This window comes from Ursus arctos, unplaced genomic scaffold, assembly GCF_023065955.2.
Source record: "Ursus arctos isolate Adak ecotype North America unplaced genomic scaffold, UrsArc2.0 scaffold_20, whole genome shotgun sequence".
NCBI lineage: Eukaryota > Metazoa > Chordata > Mammalia > Carnivora > Ursidae > Ursus > Ursus arctos.
Window position 1 is genome coordinate 5497796 of NW_026622875.1, and position 11642 is coordinate 5509437.

At 36.8% G+C, this 11642-nt stretch overlaps 1 protein-coding gene across 2 annotated transcripts in view; it reads left to right on the forward strand.

The window, feature by feature from the left end:
• The window catches only part of IFT80 (intraflagellar transport 80), a 117308-nt gene that overhangs the window by 2000 nt on the left and 103666 nt on the right, over positions 1-11642 (forward strand). The window contains exon 2 of one of the 2 annotated variants that reach the window (XM_057315862.1): positions 3199-3324. The exons of the other annotated variant lie outside the window; for it this stretch is intronic. The gene's annotated coding sequence lies outside the window, so the exon portion shown is untranslated. The remainder of the gene's footprint in view (positions 1-3198; positions 3325-11642) is intronic. 2 annotated transcript variants of the gene reach the window in all.

Consider the following 11642-nt stretch of genomic DNA (forward strand, 5'->3'; position numbering starts at 1 on the left):
AGACTGAGGATGTTAGATATGATATGGAGGAAACACTTATTAGAAAAATTTTGAGCTAAGGAGTAACTTGGTTAAAAAAGAAAAAAAAAGGTAGTTAAGTGGAATGTGTTAAAGAGGAAAAAGATTTAGATCAGACACGACTGTATTGGATTATTACTGTACAGTCCTCCATGTGTAAGAAGTGCCTACACAGTAGAATGGAAAAAAATCCAGGCATATTTGGGGGAAAAATCTATAGCTTTTGTAGATTTTAATGGTTAAGAGTCTGAATACCTAAAGTCAGTCAGATACTATTCTTTGTTTTTGAATCCTGAACTAGTGATGAGGGGAAAGAAAGTAAAACAAGTTAAAGATAATTCCTAGTTTTACTGCCTTTGATGATTGCTATAAATAGCAATAGGTCTTAACGACAGTTGAGAAAGAAATGTAATTTCAATAAATCGATTAAGTGACCTATAGATTTAGATTTAGTTGAACGTAACCATGCTCCACTCAGAACAAATATTTTCAAAACATGCTAAACCAGGTTGTATAATGTAGAAAAGACATTTATAACAAACAGCTACAGAGTAGACTTAAATCTAAAGTGAAAGTAGGACACTTAGCATAAGTGAAGAAGTGATTTGAGAAGAGATTAGGATCACAAGAAAAAAGACTTAATTGATCCCTTCCAATACTTTGGATACTTCTCATGAAAATAACAGAGTTTAATTATAAAAAGAAGCTGGTCAGATTGGGATAGACTAATTTACAGTCATTTGGGAATGTATAATCAAGTCTCATCTTTCTGATCCAAAATAATCTACTAACAGCCATTATGTGTAATTTCAGGCAGTCCGAGAAGAGAACTCTCACTTTTTACATTTTAAAAATGAAATTGTACCACATAGGAAGAAATAAAAATAAATTGACAGAGACTAATTGGAATTAGAATTCAAATCCACATTTGCAGTTCTTTAAGTACACACCTAAGTTTTGTCATCATCATAATATATTTTTTTTGTCTGCTGATGTGGTTTCAACATTTCATACAGTCTGATATTAGATTTGTGGATAAATCTTTAAAAATATTAATCAAGTTTTTAGTTAATTGCAAGTATTTGGATTAATTAGATCTTAACTAATAAATAAAAATGAACAAATAAACATGAATTTATATAAGTAATGAGTAAATACTTAGAGAATGTTGTTCAAGATTAATAAATTGGTTGGGACACTTGGCTGGCTCAGTTGGTGGAACATGAAACTCTTGATCTCAGGGTTGTGGGCTTGAGCCCCACACTGGGTGTAGAGATTACTTAAAAATAAATCATAAAAAAAAGATTAATAAATTGGCTATAGAACAGGACAGATAGTAATGAATATTCCTCTTGATAATGTTATTATACATTTACATATTATACATTTTACATGTTGCACATACACATATTACACATCCATATAATATGTACATAAATACATTATACATTATATTATATATTAGTATATGAATGTTATTGAAATTCTCACCTATCTTTTTTTTTTTTTTTTTTTAAGATTTTATGTATTGACAGAGAGAGAGTACAAGCAGGGGGAGCCACAGAGGGAGAGAGAGAAACAGGCTCCCCGCTGGGCAGGGAGTCTGATGCAGGGCTCTATCCCAGGACCTTGGGATCTGACCTGAGCTGAAGGTAGACGCTTAACCAACTGAGCCACCCAGGTGCCCTGAAATTCTCACCTGTCTTAACACAGAAAAAATAGGAAGTAAGGAAGTGGAATAGTTTTTTGGGGAAAGACTATTTTATAAAATGAGTTTGCTTTTTTTCATGTAGGTCGGGATTAGGAAAGATGTACCAGTGGGAGCAGAGGCAAAGAATATAGCTTAGGAAAGAAAATAGGATGAGACAGTGCTATATGAATGGTTGAAACATAAAAACAGATTAGTTTTTTTAAGGTTGTAAAGGAAGATAGCACCAGAAAATGTCCATTCTTAGACTCTAGAAAGAAAAATAATTATAGTAATGTCTCGGGTAGGATTCTAGATTATAGATAACAGAAAACCTAATCCAAATTGTCTTGAGAAAAAGGAAAGTTTTTCTTCCTCATCATTTTTTTGAATAAAAGTCCTGGGCCACCTGTGAAACAGTCTCTGTGCAAAGGGAACGGAATGTTCTAATTGGCTTAAGTCTCTCTCATGCTGGCTTCACTGAAGCCACCTGGGCTAAAAGTGGGGAAGTGGGTGTTCCAAAGAGAAAACTTCTTTGTAGCTAGGAAGAGTGAATATATGTAGAGTGACAAAAACACCAATTTTCACTATGAATAGCTAATGATTATTTAATTCTTACTATGTTTCAGGCACTTTACTGGACATTTTACACACATTTAATTATCATAACCAGCCTGTGAAGTAGGTATTATTAGACCCATTTTATATAGGGAAGAAAACAGAATACAATATCTGGAAGATCAGTAGGTAAAAGTTTTAATAAGAAGGGGGTCAAGTGCAGTAGAGACTGAAGAGAATGAGAATGGTGATCCTATGAGAAAAATAACATTTATTAGGTTTTTTCAAATGCAGAAATGCATAAAGAAGAAAACAAAATTGGGCATAATCCTATCACTCAGGTAATCCTGTACTAAATATACAAATGTATAGATAAATAAAATACTATGAACAACTTCAAATGGTACAGAAACATAAAATGATAATTAAAACCTTCCCTTCTCATCCCAGTGCATCTGCCCTCACAAAGGTCTCCATTGTCTTGCATATCTTCCCAGAAAAGTGTTTTAGAATCTTCTAGCTTAAATATATATCCTTTTTTATTTACACAGAAAGGATTGTTTTATATTATACTGCCATATACTTTGCTTCTGTCGTTTAACATCATAGGCATCTTTTTATTTTTTATTTTTTTATTTTTTAAGATTTTATTTATTTATTTGACAGAGATAGAGACAGCCAGCGAGAGAGGGAACACAGCAGGGGGAGTGGGAGAGGAAGAAGCAGGCTCATAGTGGAGGAGCCTGATGTGGGGCTCGATCCCATAACGCTGGGATCACGCCCTGAGCCGAAGACAGCCGCTTAACCGCTGTGCCACCCAGGCGCCCCTACAGGCATCTTTTTATATCAGTACATACAGATTCAACACACACAGATTCATTTTTAATTTTTATTTTATTAATTTTTTAAAAAGGATTTTATTATTTATTTGACAGGGAGTGAGAGAGAGAGAGCACAAGCAGGGGGAGTGGCAGGCAGACGGAGAGGGAGAAGCAGGCTCCCCGCTGAGCAGGGAGCCCAATGTGGGACTCGATCCTGGGACCCTGGAATCGTGACTTGAGGTAAAGGCAGCCGCTTAACCGACTGAGCCACCCATGTGCTCCCATCTCATTTTTTTAAATAGTTGCACAGCACTCTAGCATATTGTTGAGTGTGTTGCTTTTATGCTAGTTCATGAATTAAAAGGATGAATTCAAGATGACTGCTTATTTGAGATTTGAAAATTTATGGTTTACTGGCTAGAATTTATTAGGCCATACTGCAAAAGGATTATAAATACAGCAAGCAAAACTAATATTAAAAGTCTGGTTAGCAAGTTCTAGATATAATCATGGCTAGAACTGCAGGGAAATGTAAATACCACAGCATATACATATACTTTAGCAAATGCATAGAGGCATTGGTGTGGGATGGGGGTTGGAGGTCTTCGGTAATTGAACTATATGGCCATTTGCAAGCCTGTTTCTTTTGCTTATTATGCCTTTGAATCTGTCTCTGGAAATGGTGAGCCTGCCTCTCTCTTCTCTCACATGCAAGAGATCCCAGCTCTAGTCTGCAAGTGATTTTATGATGGGACAACCTGAGTAAAAGATCTGCCTGCCTCTCCTTCCTTGCTCTTCTGGGAAAGTGTCACAGGAGTCCAATCAGAACTATCAATTTAGAAAACTGTACATAAAAATTGCACTTTTAAAAATAGGGCCTGGGGTAGGCATAAGCAAACCATTAATTTTAATATCAATACCCAAGGGCTCACCAATATGCAAATGACCCAGACAGAACTTGGTATAAATGTACTTATGATCTAGCTCTTGTGCTTTATCTGTTCTTCACATTCTTGTTCACTCTTGAGGCTTGTCTGCTGTTTCTTATCTATAAGTTGACAAGTTATGCCTTCCTTCTTTCCTGCTTAAAATTTTTCTCGTCTTGTTAGTGCTTCTACCTCTTAGTTTTAATTCTTTTTTTAAGAAATATTTTATTATTTATTTATTTGAGAGAGAGAGAGAGAGAGAGTGCGAACAGGGAGAGGAAGCAAGGGAGAGAATCTCAAGCGGATGCTGCACTGAGTGGGAGCCCAACCCCGGCCTATCTCACGACCCTGAGATCATGACTTGAGCCGAGATCAGGAGTCAGGTGCTCAACTGACTGAGCCACCCACACTCCCCTCTTAGTTTTAATTCTTAAATCTAATTGTTTTTTTTTCTTTTTTTGTAAACCATTTAACCATTTTTAAGTGTACAGTTCAGTGGCATTAAGTTTATTTATATTATTGTACTACTATCCCCTCCCATCTATCCACAGAACTCTTTTCACCATGCAGAACTGAAACTCCGTACCCATTAAAGAATAACTCCCCATTCTTCCTCCTCCTTGCCCCTAGCCCCTGGCAACCACCACTCTGCTTTCTGTCTCTATGAATTTGACTACTGTAATACTTCATATAAGTGGAATATACATAATTTATCCTTTTGTGACTGGATTATTTCAATTAGCATAATGTTAAGCCTAATTCTTAAAATTAGTTCCTTGGTTCTAACTCCGTTCCACATTATAAACACATCTATCCACAACCTAAGTGTGTAATCTATGATGAACATTTAAATTTAGTTTTTGGTGGAACTATACAGAGTTCTGTAATAAACAGGCTTATGTAGTTGCATATGTATCTTGATGTACATTTATATGTATACGATAAGTTCCTATGACTAGGAATTCTTCCCAGGGTAGATTCCTTATACAATACTTCCACCGAATCAGTAGCTTCTAACTCAAATTATAGCACAGATGTGTCAGATTGGCAGAGCCTAGACTACTTGCCTCTGTCTAGCTTTAAGGAAGGCTAGAGAGGAAATAATGTTTCTTGTAGTGGGAAAAGGACTCATAAGATAGGGGATTCCCCAAGTATAGGAAAGGCAGTCAAAGCTTTGGGGTGGAGAACAAAAGAATAAATGACCATTAGCAGCAATTTACCTGCCCTTCAGTAATTATGCGAGTATCTGTTTCTCCATATGCCAGCACTGGGTTCTTGGTATTTTGCATTTAACCACTCTGATAACAGAAAAATGGTATCTAGTTGTTTTAGTTTTCATTTCTTTAATTATAATTGAGGCTAAGCATTGTTTCATGTTTTTGATTGCCCACTGACCATCCGTATTTATGTTTCTGTGAACTGTTAATTTATACGTTTATCAGTGCCCTCGATCAAATGACTTCTTGGGTGACCACGTTGTCTTAGATATCCTCTGCTTCTATAGATGGCCAATCTATCCCTCTCCACTGATTCCTTCTCTTTTGTCCCCAAACATACTGAGGTCTACCCTACTTTATAGCTACTGTTCTATTTCTTCCTTTAACCTCTACACTTAAGTATCTTTATATGTACACTTATGTACCTTTAACTTCTACACTTATGACCTATGCTTGCTGATTCCATTTTAGAGTATGCAAGGATGGTTCTAGTTGCAGAGAATATAGGAATGAACAAAATAGACAAAAATTCTTGCACTTAGGAAGCTTACATTTTAGAAAGGGGAAGGGTAAATAAAGTGCGTAGTATGGCAGATGGCCTTAAATAGGGTAAACGGGGAAGGCTTTACTGAGAAGGTGAATTTGGGGGAAAGATGTAAAGGAGGGAAGAGAGTAAGCCGTGCAGCTATCTGGGGGCAGGGATTTCAGGCAAAGAATACAAGTTCAAGGGCCCTGAGGCAGGAGCATTCTTAGTATGTTAGAAGAAGCAGAGGTTTATGTGTTTGGAGCAGTTTGAGTGAAGAGAGATTGGAATAAGGTAGAGTCAGAGAATATTAGGGTATATTAGGGCTTTCCAGAGAAAGAAGAGTTGATGTTGTAGTCTTGAGTCCAAAAAATGGAAACTCAGGCAAAATTTCGGTGTTGCAGTCTGGAGGCAGAATTCCTTCTTTAGGAAACTGTAGTCTTTTCTCATAAGGACTTCAACTGATTAGATGGAGCCCACTCACGATATGCAAGGAAATCTGCTTTACTGTAAGTTGACTGATAATAAATATTAATCACTTCTAAAAAATACATTTACAGCAACATTTAGACTAGCCCAAATAACTGGGCACTGTTGTGTAGCCAGGTTGACACATAAAATTAACCATTATAATAGAGGAATCCAGATTAATAAAAGCTTTGAACACTTGCAAAAGTTTGTTTTAACTCTGAGTGAGATAGGAAGCCATTATAAGGATGCCATTTTGAGCAAAGAAGTGCCATGATCTATTTTAAAACAGTCACTTTGGCTGCTGTGGTGAGCATGGATGATGAGGAGTTAGAGGCCAATTAGGAGGCTATCATATCCAAGTTAAAAATGATAGCATCTTGAACTGGGGTCATAACAGTGGGGGTGACAAAAATCAGATATTCTGAAGACAGAGCGTAAAAGTTTTGATTTTTAAAAGTTGTATTTGGTATTTGAGAGAAGGAAGAGTCAGTGGTAATTCTAATTCTAATTATTGGCCTGTGCAATCAGAAGAAAGGAATTACCATTTACTGAGATGGGTAAGGCTATGAAAGGAGCAAAGTTAGAGGAAAGATCAGAGGTCTGATTTGGATCTCAAGTTTGAGATGTCTATTAGATATTCAGATGAGTTGTCAAATAATCAGTTAGATATCAAAGTCAGTTTCAGTGGAGAGGTCTGAACTGGAGATATGAAATTAGAAGTTGCACTATGGAGTCAATATGTTTGAATTTATATTAAGCCATGAAACTGGGTGATACCACCATGGCAGTCGTGTAGATATAGAGGAGGTACAAGAACTGAGCCCACAGATTAAGGTTGGCAAAATTAGGACAAAAGGTTGGTGAAATGTATTCCCTCTGTAACTCTGCAATTCCTTTCCCTTCCTAAGCTGCCCATTAGAATAAAGCCTAACACCCCCAACAGATTGAAAAGGAATCCCACAGACTTCCATGTGCTCTTAGGAAGATTGCCTCTTCCTCCCTTGCAAAACTGCATCAGCACTGCAAAAAACTACCTAAGAGAGCAGTTCCAGGAAGCAGGGTACAATTTAAATTTATCATGCATCCTCCCATGAGAGACCGACTCTTCCAGCATGCCTTATAGCCATGTTTACCTCAATCTCCACATTCAAGATTCAGTTCCCTGTGTTACTTTGTTAGTAGGTTTAGCTGTTAATGATGGTAACTTACACATGATAAAACTTTATTCTCTATCACTGAATAGGTGGTACAAGACTGATGTGACTCTCCACAAGGTCAAGAATCTTGGTTCCTTCTATTTTATTGCTGTTTTATACATGGCTTTGATGACAGCATGAAGAGCGTTACTCTTATTTTTAAGTTTTTATTTGTCGATTATGTTGTGATTTATAAAACTTTTATAAGAGTTAATAAAATAGCTTCCTTAGGTAACTCATTTACTTTTCATATTGCTGCTGTGGTTAACCACAGAATATAAATCCCAGATTGGGCCACTAGGTTGATGATGTTGTAATATCTCCACGTGGGTTTCAGAATTGTTAATGCCCTATGTGGCCACACCTAATTTCCAGGGCAGCTGGGAAACATAGTTTTATTCTAGGTGTACAGCAAAAATTCAGAATTTTCTACCACAGAAGCAGGGATGAATAAATATTGGAGGACAGCTAGCCATTTCTACCATTTCCTACCACTTGTCCCAAACTCCCCATCTAAATCCTACCACTCTACCTTTTGGAACTCACAGTATGTCATTGGCCAAATCTGCAATTCTCAACCTTTACTCTGAATGATCCCTTTACCTTGGTAGTCTAACTTAAATCTGGTTGTTTCATTAGGAAATTGCTTTCCCCATGGCCCCTTCAAGTGGAGGCTGTTTTGCCTCCCAGGATCCCCTGTATCAAAAGGCCTTGTTTCTCATTGATGTTTCTGGACAATTGATTCTCTTTCTCGTCCTCTTTATAATTCCCTAGTCCCTTTAAAACAAGTCCTACCAGGTTAAACCATTCTCTATCCTGTCTTTTTGCAGTCAGCTGCAGGTCTCTGCGATTTTTCCTCATTCAATGAATCTTTTAGCACCTGGCTAGCTGTCTTTATCCTGTACCACTATTATTGTCATTATTCTCAGTGATTTAATATCCACAAATCATTCCATTCCATTCCCTGACCTCTTAGTTCCTTGACCTCATATACCTACTTTCACAGTCTTAACCTACCTTATCATTACCAATGTCTACATTCTCTCTCAAATCTGGTATAATTGACACATAATAAAATGAATATTGAAAACTTGAATCTGAATTTTACTTTTTTAAAAAAGATTTTATTTATTTATTTTACAGAGAGAGAGAGGGCCAAGCAAGGGGAGTGGCAGGCAGAGGGAGAGGGAGAAGCAGGCTCCCTGCTGAGCAAGGCGCCTGATGCAGGACTCAATCTGAGAACCCTGGGTTCATGACCTGAGCTGAAGGCAGACGCTTAACAGACTGAGCCACTCAGGCGTCCCTTACATTTTTTCCTCTTAAGCCCCAAAATATTGAGCTATACTGGACCAAAAACAATTCATCAATGATTTTCAGTGGTAAAGGCATAGCTGCTCCTATCTATTTCCCATATAGAATTGCAAAATAGATCAAGTTAGCTATACTGTAGAGATTTTCTTCCTCTTCTTCTTCTTCTTCTTCTTCTTCTTCTTCTTCTTCTTTTTTTAAAAGATTTTATTTATTTATTCGACAGAGATAGAGACAGCCAGCGAGAGAGGGAACACAAGCAGGGGGAGTGGGAGAGAAGGAAGCAGGCTCATAGCGGAGGAGCCTGATGTGGGGCTCGATCCCATAACGCCGGGATCACGCCCTGAGCTGAAGGCAGATGCTTAACCGCTGTGCCACCCAGGCGCCCCGAGATTTTCTTATTATTATCTCCCCCACCCTAGCCACTCCCTCTCCCCAAATGCTATTGACTGGTCAGATCCTTGGTGACCGTGCCTTTGGGCAGAAAAAAAGCCTCAATGCAGTCCTCCGGCAGCTCTGTACTTACCCAAATTGGCTATGCTCTAATACTTCTTTTCCCTATTCCACTATCTAGTCTCACATCAGAATGCACATTTCCTTCACGCAGACGATCTCAGCTAACTAGGATGTATGGGGGAAAATCTTTCTGAGCACAGGAGAATCTTCTCAGTGTTGGAGTGCCATGCTCTGATTCCTTGGCACCAGGTTCTGAATGGTTGCAGATACCTTTCTTATAAAAACCAAACTGCCTTTATTATTTATATGGGATTATAATTTCTTTGGTGAGGAATTATTCCTGATTGTCATGGATTTCAGCAATTTGAGGTATTTTGATGTAGGATACATCATTCCTTTGCCAAAGATCTTTAAGTTTCTGATTATAATTGCATATTCAGATTTTATATATATATATTTTATATATTTATATATAAAATATATATATTTTATGTAAAATATATAATTTTATATATAAATATATATATTTTATATAAAATATATAATTTTATAATATATATATTTTTATATTATATATTATATATATTTATATATATTTTATACATTTATATTAGATATAAATATATATATATTTTATATATAAAAAATATATATTTTATCTATTGTGTTGTCATTTCCAGAAGCACCAATTTGTTTGCTTTTATTGTTTTAAACTCCTTATAAGCTTTGTGAATTTGAATTATTGTGAAAAACAGCATTTTGTAAATACTTTTGCTTTTTTTCCTCCCCTATAATTAGAGAAGGTCTGATGGAAGGGAGAAAGGAGTTTTGAGAAAGGTGCTAAAGGTGCTCCTAAGGACGAAAAAGTAAGCCCTGGAAGGTGTGCCTTCCAGGCTACTATACATAGATTCATACTTTTGAAGAAGAACAGAAATCTCCGTAAGTGAACTAACTGGAAGAGAAGTGTTTCTGACCCTAATTGCATATTGGTTGACCATAAAACTTCAGATTTTTGTCTGTGGTTTTAACAGTCCCCACCCCCACCCAGTCTAACAAATTTATGAGCAGAATAAGTGTAAAAAGTGCTTTGAAATACAGCTGTATTTAGCACTTTGCTGATCTAAAAGTCTTCTTGGATTTGGGAGAATGAGAAATTATCTAAGGGAGGTCCACGGAATACTTATCTGTACTCAGCACCTCCTTTGATGTAGTTAGCAGTAATTTTCTACTGAGTGAAGGGTTTTATTTTTCCTTTAATTACACTTTCATTTGTTTTTTTCTTTTTAGGTTAGTGATATTACTCAGAAAGAATTCTGAAACTATAAATTAGGTTCAGACAATTTAGCATTTTCTTGGTATATATCTATATATAGATAGATATGTAATTTATTTTTAAAAAAATTTTTAAAAAGATTTATTTATTTACTTGAGAGAGAGTGAGCAGGGGGGAGGGGCAGAGGGAGAGGGAGAGAAAGAGTCTCAAGCAGATTCCCTGCTGAGTGTAGAGCTCCACCTGTGGCTGGATCCCAGGACCCTGAAATCATTACCTGAGCTGAAATCAAGAGTCAGATGCTTAACTGACTGAGCCACCCAGGCGTCCCAATTTATATATATATATATATAAATTGTTTTTTTTTAAGATTTTATTTATTTATTTGACAGAGAAAGAGACAGTGAGAGAGGGAACACAAGTAGGGACAGAGGGAAAGGGAGAAGCAGGCTTCCCACTGAGCAGGGAGCCCGATGTGGGGCTCGATCCCAGGCCTCTGGGATCATGACCTGAGCTGGAGGCAGACGCTTAACAACTGAGCCACCCAGGTGCCCCTATATGTTTAAGTTTTTAATTTTCATTCCAGTATAGTTAACATACAAGGTTATATTAGTTTCAGGTATACAATATAGTGATTCAACAATTCTATACATTACTCAGTGCTCATCTCGATGTGTACTCTTTAATCCTCATCACCTACTTCACACACACCCGTCTGCCCCCCCCCCCATCATCAGTTTGTCCTTTATAGTTAAGAGTCTGTTTCTTGGTTTGTCTCTCTCTCTCTTTTTCCCTTTGTTTGCTTTGTTTCTTAAGTTCCACATATGAGTGAGATCATATGGTATTCATCTTTCTCTGACTTACTTTGCTTAGCATAATACTCTACTTTCATCCATGTTGTCGCAAATGGCAAGCATTCGTTCTTCTTTATGGATGATTAATATTCCTCTTCTTTATCCATCTATCAATTTATACTTGGGCTATTTCCATAATTTGGCTGTTGTAAATAATGGTGCAATGAACATAGGGGTACATATTTCCTTTTGAATTAGTGTTTTTGTATTCTTTGGGTAAATAACCAGTAGGGTGATTACTGAATTGTAGGGTAGTTCTATTTTTAATTTTTTGAGGAAACTCCATTTGATTTATATCTTCTGAAGACAAGGTTATTTGGGAGAGTATTACTCTTCT